Below are 23,929 nucleotides of genomic sequence, written 5' to 3'. Positions count from 1 at the left end.
GTCAAGCTGGGACCCGCTATACCTGCTTTTATGCAAGCATGATTTACCTGAGCCAGGCTCTTCAATTATTCTATCTCCTCTTTCTTTAAATGTTTTAAAAAAGATTCATAGGTGTGGATTTTGTCTTTTTAATCCAGTCTATGATGCTGTTTTTTAAATAGGAGAATTTAGTCCATTTACATGTAATCTTATAATTGTTGTAATTGTGTTATTCTGCATTTTTCTCAGTTAATAAAATTCTCTGTTTTCTCTTTAGCTTAATTTAGGATTTCTATTGGAGGCCATGTATTTTGATTCATTTAAGTGAGATGAGATGTTCTCACAATTTTCTGAACAACCTAATTTCCTAGTGTTTGACTGTTTTCACTTACCCAACAAAAAACAGACTGTGCTCATTTCTTTATATTTGTTCTAACTAAAAACGACTTAAAAAAAAACAACTCTTTTTCTTTCTTATAGATTCAGATTTTTTTTTCTTTTGGTTTGGTTTTGGCATTCTGACAAGTTTTATCTCCAGTTAAATATTTTGAAATATGACAATCACATTTTACAAAAATTATACTTTATATTCTTGCTTTTCAGACTAGGGTGTGTCTATCTGTGCAGTTGGGCTATACACTGCATAAGATTATTTCTCCCTGCCTATATACCCTTCATTGAAAATCGCCCCCCCTTTCCCTCAGTAAGTGGGTTCGTGGGTGCAAACACATACACAGAAATCCTAAGGAAGGTATAGACCTGAAAGGCCATAATCGTACTGAGTGAGTCTGTTTCCCTAGGTCAGCTGACTGGCTCCCATGGACCCCTAACCCAATTCACAGGCTGGCCTTAGCCAATCAGCTGCTTTCTCTCTAGACTTCTAAAATGAAGAGACTCAGGCAGCATTGGGCCCTGGAACAGGAGAAAAAGACTCACTTTTCATTGAAATTGTCCCCCACCCACCTCAAACACGTACACAGACGCAGAGCAAACCCATCCCTTCCCTCCAGCACATGACTCCTTGGAGGACAGTTGCTATCCGAAAAAAAAAAAATTGGGGTTCTGTTAGGAAGAGAGCATGCCAAAAGAGAAGTTTGGTAGGCTGCAGTGTCTGCTACAGAAGAAAGAAAGAAAGCCGTCTCTGTCAGGACCATCATCTACAAATATTTAGCTGTTTTACACTCCTCAGAGTGACTACTGTTTAGGATAACTTCTTATCAAATGATAATATTAATGAACATATATTTACTCTGTGTCAGGTACTGTTTTAAGTGCTTTACATGTACTGACTCATTTAAATTTCACATCAGGGGCGCCTGGGTGGCACAGTGGTTAAGCGTCTGCCTTCGGCTCAGGGCATGATTCCGGCGTTCTGGGATCGAGCCCCACATGAGGCTCCTCCGCTATGAGCCTGCTTCTTCCTCTCCCACTCCCCCTGCTTGTGTTCCCTCTCTCTCTGGCTGTCTCTATCTCTGTCGAATAAATAAATAAAATAAAAAAAATAAATTTCACATCAACTTTATGAGGTGGTACCATCATCATTCACATGCTATAGTAGGGAAACCTCAATGGAGAGGTTGAGTAACTTGCCTAAGGTCACACAGTGAGTAACTGAAGGAGTTGGATTTGAACCCAGCAGTTTGATTCCCGTTAACTGTGATGATGCATTGTTGTTGTATTGGAATTGCCAGCTTCATGTGAGGCTGGTATCTGGCAGGATAGAAGTAAAACCTTGTCCTATAAAGACCCCCGTCTGCAGTGAATTCTCCAACAAAACAAAGGCATAAACATTCTGGGTTTAATGAGTTTAAATGTCATTCTTTCTCTTTTATTTTTTTAAGATTTATTTATTTACTTATTTATTTGAGAGAGAGAGTGAGCAGGGGGAGAGCAGAGGGAGAGGGAGGAGAGAAGCAGACTCCCCACTGAGTGCCCAGCCTGATGCGGGGCTGGATCTCAGGACCCCGAAATCAGGATCTGGGCCAAAATCAAGAGTCAGAGGCTTACTCGATGGAGGCACCCAGGCACCCCATCATTCTTTCTTTTTTAAAGTGTAATAATTATTAGATGCCATTTACAGCTGCTGAGATATATCTGTGATTAAAAGAGAGAGCTCAAAATTAGAAAAAAGATGGAAAATCGGAGGAAGAGATCGAAATGGGAGAATGAGAGAGTATAAAAATTAAGGCAAATTTAAAGCAAAGATATGGGAATAAAAACTTAGAAAGAATAACATTGTAAGTGAGAAGTTTCTAAAATCCATACTTGAAGTAGCATATGTTGAATAGGAAATAAAAGAAACAAAAGAGCAAAGAACTAGAAAATAAAAGAAATAAATCTAAAAAATTAAGAGTTACATGTTGATAGATACTGATAAAAGAAAATGAACAGTTAGAAGTATTCAAAAAGGTGAGATTTTTAAATAGGAGCTGGAAGGTAAGATAAATTAAGGTAAAGGCAAAGGGCTATGAGGCAAAAAGTGGGAAGGATCTAGAAGGATTTATATTTAAAAAGCTAAGAGAAAAATAATACCCATAAAGATAGAGGGAAAAGAAAAAAAGTATATATTTTTTAAACTAAGTTAAAGACAGATAAGAACAAAACCAAAATGAACCAGCAAGTGGGAAATAGTGGTCTGGGTGGGGCTAATTGCTGGAATTGAGGAGGCCAAGATGAATTGATATGGCGATGATGAGACATACTTTCTGCTCACCCAACACTCAGCCGGCAGCGCTATCAGCCCGCACACGTAAAGACGGCCCTTGACTCCATCCCACAGCTGACTGGGTCCTTCCAAAGTCATACCCCTAGGCCAGCAAACACTCCTTTACTTTGGTTCTTGGAATATGTTCAATTCTACCTTAGTTTTTCTTCAACATATTTAATAGTCCTTTTGTTATCTTTTCCTTCCTTCAAGCTGAAATTCACATGGGAAAGGCAATCAAACATGTTGTTGTTGAATGGATTTATTCCATCGTATTTCCTTGAAGTTCTTGTGGTGTTTGGTTATTACACTGTTTGTTTTCTCTCTCACACACGCTGTCTCTATCACCCAGCTTCAATTTTGATGTTCTAACACTTCTTACGGATTCTGGGTGGCTTGGTTATTTGCTTCTTTCAGTGTAATTAGTAGTAATGGGATTGGATGGGGGGGAATGAGACAATCTACAGGACTTGTTCTTGGACTGGGCTGTAAGGTGAGGGTGTGGTGGGGGGGGGAGTCGAGGAGTCATGGATGGCTCTTAGGTGTCTGGGTTTCTGTGACCAGGTAATGTTAGTATAAAAGACCAAGTTGGGGGGTGGTGGTTAGGAATCAGGGTCAGGCTGGACCTGGAAAACTCTGGGGCACGATAGCTGTCTATAATCCTTAAACTCCCAGGAAAGCTTGAATTTCATAATAGACACAATCCCTCCCAATGCCAAAATGGAATTTTTCTGGAGGTAGCAGATGGCTCACTGTATATACCAACAGCGCATGGTAACCCTGGTCCTCTGTGTATATTCTGGACATTTCTCAAAGCATTTTGCATTATTAATTGGCTATCCATTATCCAGAGATCAAAGTCAGACAAAGCTCATCATCTGGAACCTTCCATGCCCACACCATGCTAGAAGTACAGAGTTCACCCACAACTCCTTGCAGTTCTCTAAAAATATGCCCTTTACAGCAATGATAAGTCTCTTGAGGAGCCATTGAAATCTCCTGGAACCCCAGCCAAGTTGAGACTAATGAATCACCTTGGCCCTTCAACAGAACACGGTTCTTTAGAATTGATGCTCTATTCAAGGGTGCCAGGAGAATGCGGGATAGACTTTATCTATTGTACTTTATGGATTTGGGGCTTCTTTTTGTCTACACTACAAGTTGACTTTGCCCCTTCAGTTCACAGAACAATTGATTTAGCTTCCTTTTCTCAAATTGTCACCATTTTCTGGTCCTGCCTTACTTATGTTACACCTAGGCTCCCTTGGCTGATATTTTGGGTGATTTAAACTTTTCAGCCTCACATTTTGAATTTCTTGGTTTACTACCACAGATGGCTGGTCACATCCATTGTGGATAAATTTACAGTCTCTTAGAGAATATTCCTCTTCTGGGTAAGCTTGTTGTAATACTTGATTTAATGGGAATGAAGTGGTTCTGGACTGGAGGTATGCGGCAAGCCTCTCACCCCAAGTCACTCTGCACTGTGACTTTACAGTTGTGGTTTTCCTTTGGCCCACATAAGGAAGCCCAGAGCTCACTCTACTTAGATGATGTGGGAACACGTCCACCCAGCCCTGCAGCCTTCACACTGGCTGACACCACACTTTCTGTCAGCTGTCCCCAAACGGGATCTGCCTGTTGTACTTACGCATAATAATTGTCCTTCCTTTACTCTTGTCCTTGCTCATCTATTCCTGCTTCTAATATTTTTGGTTTCTTTGGCTTCATCTTTCCTTTCTGGCTCTGAAACCCCAGCTTTTATGTTACTAATCCTTTGATAGGTCGTCCCATCCCTGGCCCCATTGGGCCCTGTCCCACCTATTGAATCACTGTACCTTTGCCAATCACTGCCTCCTGCCCCTGCTGGACTTCTTTCATCTCATCTACAGTTTGAACAGACAAGTTTTGCCTACATCACAGTTTTGTGGAGGATTCTGACCTGTGTGAACATTAAAAACCAAAGGCTCAGGTGCCTGGGTGGCTGAGTTTGTTAAGGTTCTGACTCTTGATTTTGGCTGAGGTCATGATCTCAGGGCCCCGGGGATCAAGCCTCGGGTCAGGCTCCACGCTCAAAGGGTGGTGCGCATGTCTGCTTAAGCATTTTCTCTCACTCTCCCTCTCCCTCTTCCCCTGGTCTTTCTCTCCCTCTGCCCCCTCCTGCACATGCACTCTCTCGCTAAAATAAAGAAATCTTTATCTTATTAAATATTTTATTTAATTATTTGTCAGAGAGAGAAAGAGAGAGAGAGCGTGCACAAGGAGGGGGAGCAGCAGGCAGAGGGAGAATCAGGCTCCTCTCTGAGCAGACAGCCCAATGTGGGGCTTGATTCCAGGACCCTGGGATCATGACCTGACCTGAAGGCAGATGCTTAATGGACTGAGCCAACCAGGCATCCCTTAAATAAAGAAATCTTAAAAAAAAAAAAAAAAAGAATTAGTAGAGGAATCCTGAAATTTACAAATACTTTCAAAAACATTAGGCACTCAGGAACAATTTAATGCATCTCTTTTCCTTGTTTGAATATGGAGCATATGATGTTGGACTCCTTCACTACACAGATTCAAGCCACTGTCGATTTTGACACCATATTCCTGAATTTTGATTTTTTATGGTCCCCACTAGGCACTTGATGGCCATATCATGACACTGATGACCACATCCTTACTGCAATTCTTTCCTCGGCAGTCTTCTCAGCAGTCCTTCAACCGACTATTCTTTTTTTTTTTTTTAAGATTTTATTTATTTATTCGATAGAGATAGAGACAGCCAACGAGAGAGGGAACACAAGCAGGGGGAATGGGAGAAGAAGAAGCAGGCTCATAGCGGAGGAGCCTGATGTGGGACTTGATCCCATGACGCCGGGATCACGCCCTGAGCCGAAGGCAGATGCTTAACCGCTATGCCACCCAGGCTTCCCCCAACCGACCATTCTGATTGCTCTTTGGAGGTTCCTTTTCCTTTGTTCACACCTACAATGTTGGTGTTTTCTTAGGCTCCATCCCTCTGTACACACTTCCCTGGGCAGGCCACACTGACCTTTCAGTGGGTTTCTCAACAAAGCCGACTTTCTCTCTTACCGAAAAACTCCTCCCTACCCTTTTACTTGTTTGAAGTCTCCACCGTCGGTTTTTCCCCACCCGTGTCTGGGTAGGCCCCGCGGTCTTTACTTAGCCCACCCATGTAAGCAGCACCCGTCTGCCTGCCCTCCCATCAGTCTGTGCATTCTGATGTTAGGGACCACGCCGAGATCGCCCCTCTCTGCATCTCCAGTGCCAGCCCTGTTCCGGGGCTTTAGCCCGCGTCCAAAAACGGAATGCCTACTAAATAAAAGAACGAGTAAAACCCTGTCCCACGAAAGGGCCGGGGTGACTACAACTGCGGGCCTACAAGCCGGGCGGTAGAGCAGAACCCCCCAGCGGGGGGCTGAGGCGGCCGGGGTCGGGCAGTAAGTTTCTTACAGGTCGCCTAGATAGAGCCACAGGCTACAGCCCTTCTCCCCCTAGAGGCGAGGCCGGAGAAGTCGCATCGGCCCTTCGCCAGCCCCTGCCAGCCGCCCCACCCCCTGCAGCCGAACGCCAGCGGACCACCGCTTCCCCCGCGCTCTTGCTGCGCGCGTCGCTCTTGGCCCCGTTGGGCCACCGTTGCTCTCTACACCGCCGCGCCCCTGACCCGGAAGAGCATTCTCCTTAGCAACTGTGGGACCGCCGCGGCGCCAGCCTCCCGGGAGCAACGGTGAGGCCTCCCCGCCCCTTTCCCGCGCGCCTCACCTCGACCCCTTCCCTGGACCGGCCCCAGGTCTGGTCTGCCCGGTCTCCGCAGCCCTTACAGGGGCACTTGCGGCAGGGGCAGCGACCCCGGGTGAACGCCCTCCGCCTCTGGCATCGCTGTCCGGCTCCAGCGTCGCCCCTGCCCACCACCAGCCCCCAGCTCTCGGCCGACCCGGCCTGCCGGGTCCGGCTCTTCGGGCCGGTCCTCCCTTGTAGCCCCCTCAGGGGCGCGGTTAGGAAAGCCAGAATTAAACAGAGCCTGTTGCTATAAAGAGGACGCTTCCCGAGGCTCTGGTCACCTGTGGACGCGTTCGCATGGGTCCTGATACAGATGTTCGGGACTGGCAGGGATGGAGCGTTTGAGGAGCCTTAAACAGCAGCCACTTAACTAGAATACTTGATGTTTGCCTGCTGCTTTGCGCTTTCCAAAGTGATGTATTTTATCTGCTTTGTTGTCGTGGAGACTCATGTAATTGAACATTTCGAACTGATCCTTTTCCGGAGATGACGTTTTCTGTTTTTAGTGATGTGCGGTTAGTATTATGTAGCTTAGATTTTGTGTCTTCCAATCATCTACAGAAGGAACTCTCCCTGGGACTGATTAAGTTTGGGGAAAATTTCAAGTGAAATTTGCTACGTTGAAGAAAGTAGGGGCAGGTGTTGTTAATATCTCTGACATATTTGAAAAGATACCGTGACACTGAAAACCTCCCTCGATTGAATTTGTAGGTGTGGTACTAAGAAAACTCTAAACCTTGTTTGAACATTGTTGGATAACGACTTTATGCTTAATCTAATGATGCAGCTAAAACTGAGGCATGTGAAAAATTTTCAGGAATGACATTTCAGGAATGACATTTGCAGGAATTTCTATACCAAAATCCACTATTCAACGCAGTATAATTTCGTATCAGTTCAATAAGTATTTAATAAGCACCCACAGTGTTATATTATGTGAAAGGATATACAATAAGAGTGTATATATTAAATTATTGGGAAAACTATAAAGCAGCATTTGTTTAAATGCAAAATCAGAGGGAGGAGAGATCAATGTGGGCTGGAATTTTCTGTATTATGTTTATGGATTATATCTCTAAAGTATGGATACTGTTTGTATTTGTAGTGGAGGGGACAGGGAATCCTAAATAGTTTCTTAAGGGTTTTGGGAAATAGTTGCAAGTGACATTTTGTAGTTTTTATTTAACGCTCTACGGTTCTTGATTGCAGTATCTGTTTCTTTCACTCTTAGTACAAACCTGGCATTTTTCCTGTTTGAGATCTAAATGAATATGACTTATAGTAGGGGGCTTTGTCACTTAAGAGATTCATTCCTTTGCTTCTGTGATGGTCTTACTTTTATGAGTCACCATAGTTTTCAGTAGAGTTGGTTACTAGGTCATATGTACTTAAGACGCTTGTGAAATGTTGCTCTTTATTCATTTGACAGGTATTTCTAGAGTGCCCCCATGTATCAGGCATTGTATCAAGAAATACCAAAAACAAGTTGCTCAGCAAGTAGTAATTCTGCTTTATCTACGGTGTGTGTGTGTATTTGTGTGTTTTACTTATCAGCCTTTGATGCTCAGCATTTGCCTAGAGAAATGTATTTTTTTTCCTTAAGGATTGAATAGGGATTTTAGGTTTAATTACTTTGGACATCCTCCAAAGATTCATTAAGGAAACCTCTTAGGAGGTTTCATTGCTTTCTTATAGGTTTAGCGCCCATTTATTCACTTGTTCAACAAATATTTGAGTGTTTATTGGGTACACCATGTTTGGCCTTGGAAACTGGGGGGAGTGAATGCATCTCTGGCCCGGGTATTCAGCAGATGATACCAAATAATCGTGAATGTAAAACTGCAACAGTGACACTATTTGATTTAGGGAACTCACTGGAAAGACATTTATTTGAACTAAGATCTGAAGGATGCACAGGAAAGGAAGAGTGTTCCAGTCAGAGCAAATAGCAAGGGCAAAGATGGTGGGGTTCATGGGGAGGATGGGGATTTAGGGTGCAGCTCTATGTAGAAAACAGGAAGAGTGTTGAAGAATCTGGTGGGAGAGGGGGACTGGCCCTTGTAAACAGGTTGAGTTTTTCTTTATTTTTGGAGTAAAGAGAAGCCTGTGTAGAGTTTTACTTAGAGACTTAGGCTGGATTGCAGATGGGGATGACACAGATTGTGTTTAAGTAGTCTGCTTTGTATTTCTATTGCTTAGTATTTGTATTGTCTATTTCCTTATTTCCTCAACATGCTCCCTCAGCTTTGTTTTAGTTAGAGGAAGCTTCCATGTCCTACCAGCGAGATGTGTCCACTTTTTTTTTTTTAAATTGGGACAAAAAGAATTTTAGGGATTAGTATTGGACATTTAGAAATTAGTTGATTTGAAATATTTTTGCATCAGTATGACTGCTAGGGCGCTAACTTCTGTGACTTTTTTTAAGATTTGTTTTATTTGAGAGAAAGGGAGTGAGCGAGCGCATGAGAGCACATAGTGGGAGGGAGGGTGAGAGGGAGAGAGAGTCTTTTTTTTTTTTTTTTTTAAAGATTTTATTTATTTGACAGAGATAGAGACAGCCAGCGAGAGAGGGAACACAAGCAGGGGGAGTGGGAGAGGAAGAAGCAGGCTCATAGCAGAAGAGCCTGATGTGGGGCTCGAACCCAGATCGCCGGGATCATGCCCTGAGCTGAAGGCAGACGCCCAACCGCTGTGCCACCCAGGCGCCCCAGGGAGAGAGAGTCTTAAGTAGACTCCACTGAGTGCGGAGCTGGAGGTCGGGCTCAGTCTCAGGACCCAGAGATCATGACCTGAGCCGAAACCAAGAGTTGGACGCTTAACCAACTGCGCCACCCAAGTCCTCCTGTGATTGTTTCTTTTTAATTGTAGTAATAAAAACACATAATATAAAACTTACCCTCTTAACCATTTTTAAATGTACAGTTCAGTGATGTTAACTATATTTCACTAGGACTTTTTTGTCTTGCAAAACTGAAACTCTGTACCCATTGAACAATTCCCTATTTCTATCCCCCCCCCACGAGCTTCTGGTGAGTTTGAGTTTTATTGCTGTAAATGTTTTTAAAGAATCATATTTGTACCACATTTTATAGTGCTCATCTCAGAATGCCTTCAGACCGGTTGATTTTGGATATTGGACTGGAAATGATTTTGAGATGGCTCAATATTTTAAGTACAAAAAAGTATAAGAAAGCATTTTCTTGGGTAGGGGAGATTTGTAAACTTTTATTTTCAGTTTCCCAATTTATCTTAGACTTTGGATTCCTGCAGTGTTGTAGAACTAGCCTTAGAGAATCCAGTTTTTAGAATGTCCTTTGAACCTTCAGAAATTTTTTTTTTGTTTTATATGAGGAGTTGCTGTGGGAAGTAAAGTTCATTTTCATTCAAATACCACCGAGCACATGCACAAGTCAGACTGTGAGTGGGCCTGGAATGGTTCCATAGATCCCTCCGAGGTCCAGCCATCTGTGGCATTACTGGCAATGTCAGAGAGACAGCCAGAATTCTTGTTGTCTTTATTAGATGGAGGCTGGTGGAGCTGCACGAGACGCTCCTTTGTGTCACATTTCGGGACATAGAAGGACTTGATAAGGACTTTTCAGAAAGCACTTTGTTTGGAACCATAGCAAGAACTTGATGCCCCAGAGTTGTAATTATGCGATTAACTCTCACATTGAAGCTGGAAGTGGTCAGGTTGTTAGTCCAAAGAAATTTATTTTCCTACTTTCTTTTTTATTGTGGTAAAATTTACTATCTTAACATTTTTAAGTATATGGTTCAGTGGTATTAAATACATTCATAATGTGCAAACATCACCACCATCCATCCCCATAACTTTCTCATCTTTTTTTTTTTTTTTTTTTAAGATTTTATCTATTTATTTGACAGAGAGCAAGAGAGCACAAGCTAGGGGAGTGGCAGAGGGAGAAGGAGAAGCAGACTCCCCGCTGAGCAGGGAGCCTGATGCAGGGCTTGATCCCAGGACCCTGGGATGACCTGAGCTGATGACAGAACTTAACTGACTGAGCCACCCACGCGCCCCCCATGACTGTTTTTCATCTTGTAAAACTTAAACTTTATGTCCATTAAACAATTTTGTATTCCCTCTCCCCAGCTTCTGGCAACCACTATTCTGCCTTCTGTCTCTATGATTTTGGGTACTCTGTGTACCTCAGAAGTGGAACTATACAGTAGTTATCTTTTTGTGACTGGCTTATTTCATTTAGCATAATATTCTTAAGGTTCATCCATGTTGTAGCATATGTCAGAATTTCCTCCTTTTTAAAGGCTGAATAATATTCTATTATATGTATATACCACATTTTGCTTATCCGTTCAACTCTTGATGAACACTTGGGCTGCTTCCACGTTTTAGCTATTGTGAGTGATGCTGCTATGCACATGGGAGTACCATCCAACTATTATATATTTTTTTAACATTTTATTTATTTATTTGGCAGAGAGAGAGCACAAGCAGGGGAAGCAGCAGGGAGAGGGAGAAGCAGACTCCCGGCTGAGAAGGGAGCCTGATGTATGGCTCAATCCCAGGATCCTGGGATCATGACCTGAGCTGAAGGCAGATGCTTACCTGACTGAGCCACCCAGGCGCCCCAACATCCAGCTACTTTTAATTCCTTTCTTACGTCCTAATACAGCTGCCTCTGGGATGCACTAATGTCGGCAGACAAGAGACAGTGTTCACACAAAGTACAGTGAAAATGTCACTGATGACACCTGGGGCTGATAAGGGCTGATGGAGGTACCTTGCCTCAGAAAATGCCTTCTAATTAGAAAGTAAAGAAGAGGACAGGGGTTATTATTTATGGAGCCCTCTCCCCTCCTGTATGTCAAATAATTCATATGCCTTATGTCATTTAATACCAATTGTTCAATGAGAAAGATGGTGTTGACTCTTACACTGATAAGAAAATTGAGGCTCAGGGAGTTAAGTCATAAGGCAGTATGTGTTAGGACCAAAGTATGCACCCATGTCTGTCTGATTCCAAAGCCCGTATTCCTTCCACAGCACTGCCTCATGCAACTTCTCTAAATCAGGTTCTGATTCCAGCATAAATGCTGGGCTTGAGAATATCAACATAAATACTATAGGGACTATAAAGAAAAGGGCAAGTAATGAAATAGGCTGACATAGTAGGGAGTTTAAAAAATCTTTAAAATGAAGGAAGATATTGTTAGAGTATCTGGTAGACTGGAGAGTTTGGGTACCCAAACCAGGAGGAAGCAGAAAATCATGATGCTAATTGAGGAACTCTGCTCTTTAGGTTCCTCGGCAGGTTTTCTTTAATGAAATTGGATTGTTTCTAACTCCCATTAGGCTTTGATGAGGAAGAGAGGTTTGTAGTGATTGTCTAGGTGCTGAGGGATTTAGAGAAAGGCCCCAGACATTTCTCTTTAACTTCTCATTTAGAGAGCATTTCTCCACATGGGAAACAGTTGCTTCTTTCTCTTTGCCATGGTCAGCTTTAATCCATTTTAAAGGATTGAATATGAAACTATAGCAACAGTTATGATACTAGGGAGGAGAAATAGCACATTATTATTTTTGTTTAATTCTACTTAAAATAAAAGCAACAATTTACATGGTTTGTTATTCTTTTTAGTTATTTTAAGTTTTTTAAATGAAAAAATATTTGAGTTGTTCAGAGCTCTTTTGCTCCAATAAGACATTTGTTTTCTTTATGATTTACTGAATTTTACTAGTTTAAATCAGTCTTTCTTAATAGTTCGGAAGTAAGGGTGCATTCTGAATTGTATGACTAAAATGCACAGTGTTAACAGGGAATAATTTTATATTAATGAATTAGGACCCAATTTGTAATTGAAGGATTATTAATTGCTGGTTATGACTATACTTTTTAAAGCTGACGTACTGAGGAATAGTTGACATATTACAAGCTGTATGGATTTAAGGTGTACAGTTTGTTAAGTTAAAAAAAATTTTTTTTAAAGCTTTTTAAGTATTCTCTATACCTGTCGTGGGGCTTGAACTCGTAACCCTGAGATCAGGAGTTGCATGTTCCACTGACTGAGCCAGCCAGATGCCCCCAGTTTGTTAAATTTGACATGTGTATGTATTCATCATCACAAACAATATTGTGAATATATCCATCACCTTCATATCCCTGGCTCCTTGGCCCCCATCCCAGATAACCACAGATCTTTCTGTCACTGTATGTTAATTTTCACTTCCTAGAATTTCCTAGAATTTTATATAAATGGAATCATACAGCATGTAGTTATAGTGCATCAGTAGTTGATTACTCTTTAATGCTAGTAATATTCCTTTGTATGGGTGTACCACAGTTTACTAAATCATTCACTTTGGACATATTGGTTGCTTCCAGTTTTTAACTGGTAACGAAGGCTGCTAATGAAAATTTGTGTACAAGTCTTTGTGTGGACGTATACTTTTGTTTCTCTTTATATGGTATGCTTAACTTTGAAAGAAACTGTCAGTTTTCCAAGTACTATTTAGCATTCTCACCAGCAGTGTGTAAGAGGTCCAGTTCTTCGACATCCTTGTCAACACTTGGTATGGTCAGTCTTTTTAACTTCAGACATTGTAGTAGAGGTGTAGTGATACCTCATGGTGGTCTTGATTTGTCTTTCTCTAATGACTAGTGATGCTGAGTATCTTTTCATGAACTTATTTGTTAGCCATAAAGCTTCTTTGGTGAAATGTCTAGATCTTTTGTCCATTTTCATTGGGTTCTGTGTTTTCTTATTACTGAGTTTTAGAAGTTCTTTATAAATTCTGGATGTAAATTCTTTTTCAGCAGGTATTTTTCCTAGTCTTCTTTATTCTCTTACTACTGTCTTTTGAAGAGCAAAAGCTCTTAATTTTAATAAAGTCCAAATTAGAATTTTTTTCTTTTGTTGATATTTTTGTTGCTTTACCTAAGAAATATTTTCCTAGTTAATATCACCGAAACATTCTCCTGTGTTCTAGGAGTTTTTGTTTTAGGTTTTAGATTTAGATCTACGATCCACTTTGAGTTATTTTTATGTATAGTAAAAAGTATGGATTAAAGTTCATTTTTTTTCACATATAGAACCCAATTGTTCTAGAATCATTTGTTGCAAAGGCTATTCCTTCAGTAAATTGCCTTCCACGTAGGTTGAAAAATCTCCTTATATATGTGTTCTATTTCTGGACTCTCTTCTGTTCCATTGATCTATTTGGCTTGATGCCAACACTACATTGATTTGATGACTATAGTTTTATAATAGGACTTGAAGTCAGATGGGGTAAGTCCTTCAGTTTTGCTGTGTTCTTTTTACAGATTTTGGCTCTTTGAGGTCTTTTTCATTTCTATATTAATTTTAGAATCAGTTTGTCAGCTTTTCCAAAAAGTCGGCTTGAGAATTTGAGATGGTATTATATCTATAGATCAGTTTGAGGAGAATTGTCATCTTTTTTAAAAAGATTTATTTTATGTATTTTTGAGAGAGAGAGTACTTGCACATGCAAGTGGGGGAAGGGGCAAAGGGAGAGAATATCCAAGCAGACTCCTGAGCTCGGAGCCTGAGGCGGGGCTGGATCCCAGGACCCATGAGATCAGGACTTGAGCCAAAGCTTGAGTCAGATGCTTAACCAACTGAGCCACCCAGGTGCCCCAAGGAGAATTACCGTCTTAATGATGTCTTCCAATCCATGTAAATGCTATAGTCTCCATTTATTTAGAATTTTTTAAAAATTTCTCTCAGCAGTATTTTGTAGTTTTCACTGGGCAAATCTTGTACATCTTTTGTCAGAGTTATCCCTGTGTATTTCATATATATTTTCTAATTAATTATTTTTTAATTGTATAGTTGGCATACAATGTTACAAGAGTTTCAGGTGTACAACATAGTATATTTCATATTTTTTGATGCTATTGAAATGTTGGTTTTTCAAATTTGTGTTTTTGACTGTTGCCACTATATAGAAATATGATTGATTTTTGTACCCTGATCTTCTCTGTCAACTAGGATATGCTCACTTATTCCCTTGGCTTTTTAAAATAGATTCCACTGGATTTTTTATATAAAGATTATGTCACCTGTGAATACAATTTTACTTCTTTCTTTCTTTCTTTCTTTCTTTTTTTTTTTTTTTAAGATTTTATTTATTTATTTGACAGAGAGACAGCCAGCGAGAGAGGGAACACAAGCAGGGGAAGTGGGAGAGGGAGAAGCAGGCTCACAACAGAGGAGCCCGATGCGGGGCTCGATCCCATAACGCTGGGATCACGCCCTGAGCCGAAGGCAGACGCCTAACCGCTGTGCCACCCAGGCGACCCTACTTCTTTCTTTCTAATCTTCTTTTTTTTTTTTTTCTTCTTATTGCACTGGATATAATTCCCAGTACAGTGTTAAATAGAAGCGATGAAAGCAGACATATTTGTCTTGTTCTGATCTTAGGAAAAAAGAGCTCAGTCTTTCACCATTAAGTATGATGATAGCTGTAGACTTTTTATATATGTTCTTTGTCAGTGAGGAAGTTTCCTTCTATTCCTAGTTTGCTGAGAGGTTTTTTTTGAAAAGAAATTGTGTTTGACAAGTGCTTTTTCTGAGTCTACTGAGATGATCATATGGTTTTTCATTTTTAGTTTAATATGGTGAATTATATTGATTTTCAAATATTAGAACTAACATTGCATTCTTGAAATAAATCCTACTTTGTCCTGATGTCTTATTAGTTTTTTTTATATTGTTGGAATTGTAAAATTTTGTTAAAAAAGTTTGTATCTACGGTTGTGACAGATACTGGTTTGAGATGTTTTTTCTTGTAGTGTCTTTTTGTTATGGTATCAGTGTAATGCTGGCACCTTGGATGAGTTGAAAAGTATCCTTTTCCTTTAATTTTCTGAAATAGTTTGCATCTGTTATTTTCTTTCTGCCTTAAGGACTTCCTTTGACGTTTCTAGTAATGCAGATTTGCTGGTGATGATTATTTCAGCTTTCACATGTCTGGAAAAGTTTGTATTTTGCCTTTTTAAAGAAAGATTTTATTTATTTTAGAGAGCGAGCGAGCAGGGGGAGGGGCAGAAGGAGAAGGAGAGAGAGAATCTCAAGCAGACTCTGCACTGAGCACAGAGCCGATGAGGGGCTTGATCCCATGACCCTGATAATCATGACCTGAGCTGAAGCAAGAGTTGGATGGTTAACTGACTGTGCCACCCAGGTTCCCCTTGCCTTTATTCTTGAAAGATATATTTGCTACATAAAGAATTCTGGATTGACAGTTTTTTCCATTGGTGTTATAAGGATATATTTTTAAAAGATTTTATTTATTTGGCAGAGAGAGCACAAGCAGGGGGAGTGGCAAAGGGAGAGGGAGAAGCAGACTCCCCACTGAGCATGGAGACTCATGTGGGGCTCAATCCCAGGACTCTGGGATTGTGACCTGAGTTGAAAGCAGACGCTTAACTGTGCCTGTTGTAAGGATTTGGACTCACTGCCTTCTACCTTGCTTATGTCCGACAAGAGATCTGATATCCTTACCTCTGTTTCTCTGTACTTAGTGTGTATTTTTTCTCTGCTGCTTTTACAGTTTTCCCTTTCAACTGTTTTTAAGCAATTTAATTATAGTGTGTCTTACTATGGTTTTCTTTTGTGTGTGTGTGATTTGTGTATTAAACATCTTGTATTTGTGGTTCTGTAGTTTTTGTCAAATTTGGAAAACTTTTGGCTCTTATTTTTTCAAATATTTTTCTTTCTCCACTTCCCCTCCCCACTTTACAGATTTGAATTACACATATATTAGGTTGCTTGAAGTTGTCTCCTAGCTCTCTTAATTTTTTCTTTTTTCTTTGTTTTTCATTTTGGATAGTTCCTATTGCTTTATTAATTTTTTCTTCAGTAGTGTCTAATCTGTTGTTAATCCCATCCAGTGTATTTTTCATCTCAGGCATCAGAGTTTTTATCTCTAGACCCTGAGATCACTATCTGAGCCGAAAGCAAGAGTTGGATGCTTAATCAACTGTTCCACTTAGGTGCCCCAATATCTTTGATGTCTCTTAACCCATTCAGTCTTTCGTCTTTTTGAATATATGGAATACAGTTCTAATAACTATTACTTTCCTGTCCTTTTTTGTTATTTCCATACAATTCTACATTCTTTGTCTTTGTCTTTCTGTCTCTCTTTTTCTCTCTCACACACCTTATTTATTAAAGGAAGTAACGCGGGGCACCTGGGTGGCTCAGTCAGTTGAGTGTCTGATTCTTGATTTTGGCTCAGGTCATGATCTCAGGGTCGTGGGATTGAGCCCCTTGTCAGATTCTGCACTCAGTGCAGAGTCTGCTTGTCCCTCTCTCTCTGCTCCTCCCCTGCACACTCCCTTTCTCTGTCTCTAAAATAAATAAATAAAATCTTTAAAAAAATAAAGGAAGTAATGCAAGATATTTAATAATTTCTTTATCTTGTATGTTTGGAAACAGGCTTATGAAAGTTAGGTAGTTTGGTTTGGTCAGGGTTAGATAATTAATGTTCAGATATAAATCTAGGTTTTTCACAACGTCTGCCCTTTCTGTTGTTACTCCTGCCTCAATAGGAGGGATAAGACAAATACAGAACTAAAAATAGTAGGGAAGGCACCACAATAGAGAAGAATTATGCAGGATCATAGGGAGTATGTAGATTAAAAAGACTTCTGAGAATGCAGGAAGCTTTTGGGATGAAACCTGAAGGACAGGTAAGATTTTGCAGGTTGTTCTTTTTTTTTTTTTTAAAGTTTAAAAAAAATTATTTATTTGACACAGAGAGAGAGAGAGCACACAAGCAGGGGGAGCAACAGGCAGAGGGAGAGGGAGAAGCAGACTCCTCACTGAGCGAAGAGCTCGATGTGGGGCTCGATCCCAGGAACTGAGATCATGACCTGAGCCGAAGGCAGACCCTTAACTGACTGAGCCACGCAGGCCTTCACCCACGGCCCCCCGACTTTGCAGGTTGTTCTAATGAGGGTGAAGCATTTGAGGAGGAGAGAAGAGTGTATTGCAATATGTGGGTTTGGAAGATTGGGGCATGTGTTTACCTGAATTGGGTTTGAATATGGAAAGCAGATGACTAGGGAGGTTGGACTGAATTGTGGAGTATTTTTGATGTCTGACTTTAACACCACTTTTAATATATCTTGTCTCCAAATGCTCATGCTTCTGACACAGGGATGGTGTCTTTTGAAATTTCTTTTCATTACTTAGTACAGTTTTGTGTATAATTCACAGGTTTATTAACCGATTAATAACGTTTTCTTACTATAGTACACTTGGTTCTGCTTTATTACTACTTGTGATTGCATTGTTTATTGTGTAAGAAGTCTTAATCTTGTATTCATAAAATTCCTTCCAAAGAAGTCAGCATACTTTATGCTAATTCATTTATTGATTGTCTCAGCAGTCAGTTTACCATACGCAAAGAGTATCCCACTTCCTCAGGCATCCAGAATCCTGCTTCAACTTAAGGATCATTGTGTAATCTTGTACTGTTCTAATGAAAGGAATGCTCAGATGATAGTGTTGTGGGCAGAGCCCAAGCCTGGTTCTCTGGGACTTCTTTACTTCTGGCTGGTAGGGAGGAGTACATGTGGTACTGTCCTTGAACTCCCAAGTGCCCACTACTTGCAGAGTTGGCTCTGATACCGCAAGTACTCAACTGCACTCACGCTCGTCTTTGTACAGTATCTCAGTCAAGAGCTGAAGTTTCAACCAGGGTTTCATTGAATTTCAATCAATTAAAAACTAATTAGTAGAAAAATGTCTTATTGTTCAAATTGCATCATTCTTCCTGCAATGCTTTTAATTTTCTTATGCAAACCTTTTTACTCTGGAGTTCTGGCAAGTGCCCTCTTGGCTGGAGCTTCCCGAAGTGATTGCTAGTGGTTCTCAGTGCGTTTGATCAAAGAGTGCATTGCCCTTCGCTGTAAACTCTCCCTACACCAGTGAATCTCCTTGCTAATGCAACTTCAGAAGAAAAGATGAAAATCAAGGATTTCGCTAACTTCTAAAAAGTGTCCACCTAGAAGGAGATGACAGAACCAAGCAGATTTTCAGTGGCAAACACTGAATCTAGAATTAAAAGACTATATATGTCTTTACATGCAATCTGTACAGTGTTTTTTTGTTTTACTTTTTTTATTTGAGTATAGTTGACACAATGCGACATTAGTTACAAGTGTACAACATAACGATCCAGTTTCTTTATACGTTGTGCTGTGCTCACCACAAGTATAGTTACCACCTGTCACTGTACAAAGCTGTTACAAGTTCATTGGCTATATGCTATGCATTTTTAATCCTATATCGTTTGTTTTTAAATTATGGTCTTTTTTATTAAATACTGAGAAGTTGTAAAATAATGTATGAAAAATATGTGTAAGGTATACGGAATAATAGGACAATGAGTATCCATATAACAACCCGCCAGTGTCATTGCCATTGAAGATCTATGTTCTTGTTTGTAATCCTACCCCTTCTTTTCCCTTACAGAGGTAACCTGAATTTTGTATTTTCTTTATACCACATCCTCTGTATCTTAAGCTGTTGTTTAATTTTGCATGTTTTTGAGATTTGTAGAATGGAATCATAATGCAGATATTTTTCAATGATTTGCTTCTCCCTAGAATATCATGTGTGTCTGCTTTGGTCACATTTTGCCAATAATGAATCCTGGCCTGCTTGTACTTAGGAGCATAAAATTATTTCTTAATAATTTAACCTACTAGTCTCATAAAGAATAAGAGTCATATGTTTCTGCCTTTTAGAAATAAAAAAAAAAGATAATGCTTTCTGACTGGATACAAATAAATCAGTTTCCTTTAAGGGCGTCCATGTCCGTGTACTCTACAGCTCGTCTCTCAGGGCCATACCTTAGTGAGTGGGCAGAAGTCCTTGATGGTGCCTCATTTCTCCTGTCTTTCCCCTTCTACTTTACCTTGGGCAGCCTGGACGTTCCTCAAATAGGTATGGTTTCAGGGTTCTTTATCCTGACTGCACATAGGAATGATACCATGCCTATGCCAAAGACTGGCAAATTAAATTTCAGTATTTCTTTTCGTGACTGTTCCTATCTTTTGCCTTTTTTTTTTTTTTTGGTTTAACTTTGTTTTAATTGGGTTTGCTTCTTTCATATTAATTTGTAGGTCTTGACCTCTTGACATATTCTGTATATAAATCCTTGGATTTTTTTTTTAAAGATTTTATTTATTTATTCGACAGAGATAGAGACAGCCAGTGAGAGAGGGAACACAAACAGGGGGAGTGGGAGAGGAAGAAGCAGGCTCATAGCGGAGGAGCCTGATGTGGGGCTCGATCCCATAATGCCGGGATCACGCCCTGAGTCGAAGGCAGACGCTTAACCGCTGTGCCACCCAGGCGCCCCTGGATTTTTTTTTTTTTAATATTTATTTGAGAGAGAGAGAGAGAGAGAGAGAGAGTGAGAGCACAGAGGGAGAATGAGAGGGAGAAGCAAACTCCCTGCAGAGCAGAGAGCCTGACTTGGGGCTCCATCCCAGGACCCTGAGATCATGACCTGAGCCAAAAGCAGACACTTAACCGACTGAGCCACCCAGGAGGCTCTAAATCCTTGAATTCTTATATGTTGCCAATATTTTCTCTCAGTCTGTTGTTTTGTCTTTTTATGACTTCTTTTGGTATACAGAAGTTTTTAGTTTTTAAAATTTGAGTCTTTTTCTCTATGGTTTCTGTGTTTTCTTGTCTTAACTAAGAAGGCTTCCTTTACCCGTTTAAGCAATTTTTCCTCTATATTTTCTCTTAATATATTTATAATTTTACTTCTAACATTTAGCACTTTACACCAACTGCAGTCTTATTTTTTATGTATAGTAATAAGGATGTAACTATTTTTCTCTAAATAGCCAGTTGTCCCATTATCTTGACTGATTGAAGTGAACATAACCTCAAGATTGTATTTTCATAATATAACAAAATATGAAGTTTAGAACTGAATCAGTTTTCCTTTCTTTTATCTCCTCCCAGTTCAAAACGCTTGCATCTCTTAATAGTCAGCATTCTCTCAGATCTGCAGTTGGACTCAACAGATTCAAGCCTCTGCACAATCTTCTTTAGCCTTTTTCTGGAAAATAGGATTAGTCTGCCCCCCCCCCCCAGCCACTCTGCTTCCTGTCATAATGCCACTTTCCCTGGGCATAAAGACAATCTTTGCATGCCTTTCTTCCTTCCTTCCTTTCCTCTCTCCTCCCTCCCTCCCTTCCCTCCCCTCCCTCCCTCCCTCCCCTCTGCTCCCCTCCCTTTCCTCCCTTCCTTCCAAACAATTGATTTATTTGAGAGAGAGCATGAGTGTGCGCATGTAGGGGGGTGGGGGTGAGGGGAGGGACAGAGGGAGGGGGAGAATCCCAAGCTGACTCTGCGTTGATCATGGAGCCCAACTTGGGGCTTGATCTCAAGACTCCGAGATCATGACCTGAGCAGAAATCAAGAATCCTTCGCCTGGCTGAACTGCTCAGGTGCCCTGAAGGAAAATCTTTGCCTTTCTTATACTGTGTGTCACTTTGTGTGGGTGGCGCTTGGCACACTTCTTGCGGAAAGTCCGGTGGGTTTTAGGAATGTTCACCATGTTTGTGAGTGGTCTTCCCCCACTGATTTGAATATAAATTTTTAAAAATTTTGAAGAGTCTCTTTTAGACTCTTTTAAAAATTATTTTCTTAGGGTCTCTTTCTAGACTGTTTTCCTCTTATATGTCTTTGCCTATTTCGAGTAATGTCATACTCCTTTTTAAAAATTATTTAAAAAATTTTAGTTCTGGTATAGTTAACGTATAGTGTTATATTAGTTTCAGGTATACAATATAGTGATTCAGTAATTCTATATATTACTCAGTGCTCATCAAGGAAAGGGTACTGAATATCATACTCTTTTTTTTTTTTTTTTTTAAAGATTTTATTTATTTATGTGACAGAGAGACAGCCAGCGAGAGAGGGAACACAGCAGGGGGAGTGGGAGAGGAAGAAGCAGGCTCCCAGCGGAGGAGCCTGATGTGGGACTCGATCCCGGATCGCCAGGATCACGCCCTGAGCCGAAGGCAGACGCTTTAACGACTGCGCTACCCAGGCGCCCTGAATATCATACTCTTTTAATAACCATTACTTCATAGTATGTTTTGCAATCTGATAGAGCAAATCTTTTCTTGCTACTCTTCTTTGCAAACATTTTCCATCATTCTGTACATTTATCTCTTCCATTTGATACTTAAATTTTTTTTTTACTGTTGCAGAATTCACTTATCATAAAATTAACCATTTTAAAGGAAACAATTCAGTGGCATTTAATACATTCACAGTGTTGTACAATCATCCTTGGATGATTCCTAATTCCAAAAGAAAGGCCCGTACCTATGCAGTAGTTGCTCCCTATTCTTCCCTCTCCAATCTCCGTTATGTCTCTGTGCATTTACCTATTCCGGATATTTCATATACATGGAATCATATGTGACCTAGCGTCTGGCTTCTTTCACGTAGTGTAGTGTTCCTAAAATTCATCCATGATGTAGCATGGGTTCATTCCTTCAGACACACTCATTATTTATAGCTAAAAAAGATTCCATTTTATGTGTATGCTGCAATTTATTTATCCATTGATGGACATTTGGGTTGTTTCCACCTTTTGGCTATTATGAATAGTTCTGCTATGAACATGTGTGTATAGTGTTTGGATAATTATTTTCAGCTCTTTTGGGCATATGCCTAGAACTGGTGTTGCTGGGTCTTATGGTAATTCATGTTTAACTTTTTGAGGAACTTCTAGACTGTTTTCTGTAGTGGCTGAACCATTTTACACATCTACCAGGAATTTATGAAAGTTCCACTTTCTCCACATCCTTGCCAATATTTGTTAATTTCTGGTTTGTGTTTTGTTTTGTTATAGCTTTCTGAGTGAGTGTGAAGGGAACCTCATTGTGGTTTTGATTTACATTTTCTTGATGGCTAACAATGTTGAACATGTTTTCATGAGTTTATTGCCCATGAATGTATCTTCTTTGGAATAATGTCTATTTGTATCCTTTGCCGTTTTTCTTCCATTTGATTGTTGAGATTGTCAATTTCTATAAAAAAGTCATGATTTGAATTTAATTATGGTTACATTGTAATTTTTTGATTAATTTACAGATGACGTCTTTATAATATTGTGTCTTTTTGGTCAAGAGTGGGGGTTTCTTTCTTTGTTTAGGTCTTCTGTGTTTTTAAAAATAATTTTAAAATTTAACTTAGATCTTATGTCAGTCTTATTAATTTTATTCCCAGGCATTTTGTGATTTTGGTTACTACTTAGAACTTATCTTTCTCTCTGTCATGTTTTTAGATTATCGTGGGCATATAGGAACGTTTGTCATAACTTATTTGTTGATTTTGAATCTGCCCTTTCTGCATTCTTGCTGAAATCATGAGTCTTAATAATTTGTAAGTATATCCTTTGATTTTCTAGTCGACAGTCATATTATCTGTAAATATTGAAAACCTAGTCTCTTATCCAATATTTCTTCTTCTTACTAACTTTTTTGATGGTATCGAATAGGACCTCTCTGGCACAGTGTTGTCAGTGATATCCTGTCTGTAACATTATACCATTAAATACAATGTTTACTGTTTCTGACTTTTTTTAAAAAAGATTTTATTTATTTATTTATTTATTTATATATATATATATTTATTTATTTATTTATTAGGGAGAGAGGGCACAAGAGGGGGAAGGACAGAGAGAGAGGGAGAAGCTGAGCAGGGAACCCAATGAAGGGCTTGGTCCCAGGACTCCGGGATCATGACCTGAGTTGATGGCAGATGCTTAACCAACTGAGCTACCCAGGTGCCCTGACTTATTATTGTTATTTTTTTTAGTTAAGCAAGTGTCACAGTATTTCTTTATTTTCTAAGTTTTTTTTTAATGCTGTTTAATACTAATCGGTGATAAACTGTATAATGTTCTTTTTTTGGGCATTTATTAAGCTGTCCATCTCCCCCTGTTACTATGTAGTAAATCATATTAATATGTAGATTCTCTTAGAATATATCTTGAGCGTGATCCTCCATATGCTGTTGGGTTTCAGTTTTTTAATATTTTATTTAGGATTTTTGCATTTGTGTTCATATGTGAGATTGTCCTATATTATTATTATTATTATTATTATTACTTATGTGCTTTCTTTGTTTGGGTTTGAAATCTAGAATACAGTTAACATTTAGCATGTTAGGGAGTTTTTCATCTTTTTCTTTTTTTTAAGATTTTATTTATTTATTTCAGAGAGAGCGCGTAAGCATGGGGGGAGGAAGGGGCAGAGAGAGAAGCAGGCTCCCCGCTGAGCAGGGAGCCTGACAGGGGTTTGATCCCAGGACTCTGGGATCATGACCTGAGCTGAAGGCAGATGCTTGACCAACTGAGCCACCCAAGCACCCCTCATCTTTTTCTGTACTTTGGAGTAGTTTACC

The 23,929-nt window shown here is 39.9% G+C and overlaps 1 protein-coding gene across 3 annotated transcripts in view; it reads left to right on the top strand.

Annotated features, from left to right (window-relative positions):
- The first annotated feature begins 6,290 nt into the window (after window positions 1-6,290).
- DIS3L2 (DIS3 like 3'-5' exoribonuclease 2) overlaps window positions 6,291-23,929 on the top strand; it is a 339,465-nt gene continuing 321,826 nt past the window's right edge. Inside the window, exon 1 of one of the 3 annotated variants that reach the window (XR_005837101.1) lies at window positions 6,291-6,419. The gene's annotated coding sequence lies outside the window, so the exon portion shown is untranslated. The remainder of the gene's footprint in view (window positions 6,420-23,929) is intronic. The other 2 variants (XM_040639041.1, XM_008690555.2) reach the window with 2 other exon arrangements.

Source organism: Ursus maritimus, unplaced genomic scaffold, assembly GCF_017311325.1.
Source record: "Ursus maritimus isolate PB19 unplaced genomic scaffold, ASM1731132v1 scaffold_1, whole genome shotgun sequence".
Taxonomy (NCBI): Eukaryota; Metazoa; Chordata; class Mammalia; order Carnivora; family Ursidae; genus Ursus; species Ursus maritimus.
Note: the sequence above shows the minus strand (reverse complement) of the source record. Positions and strands in the feature narration are given on the sequence as shown.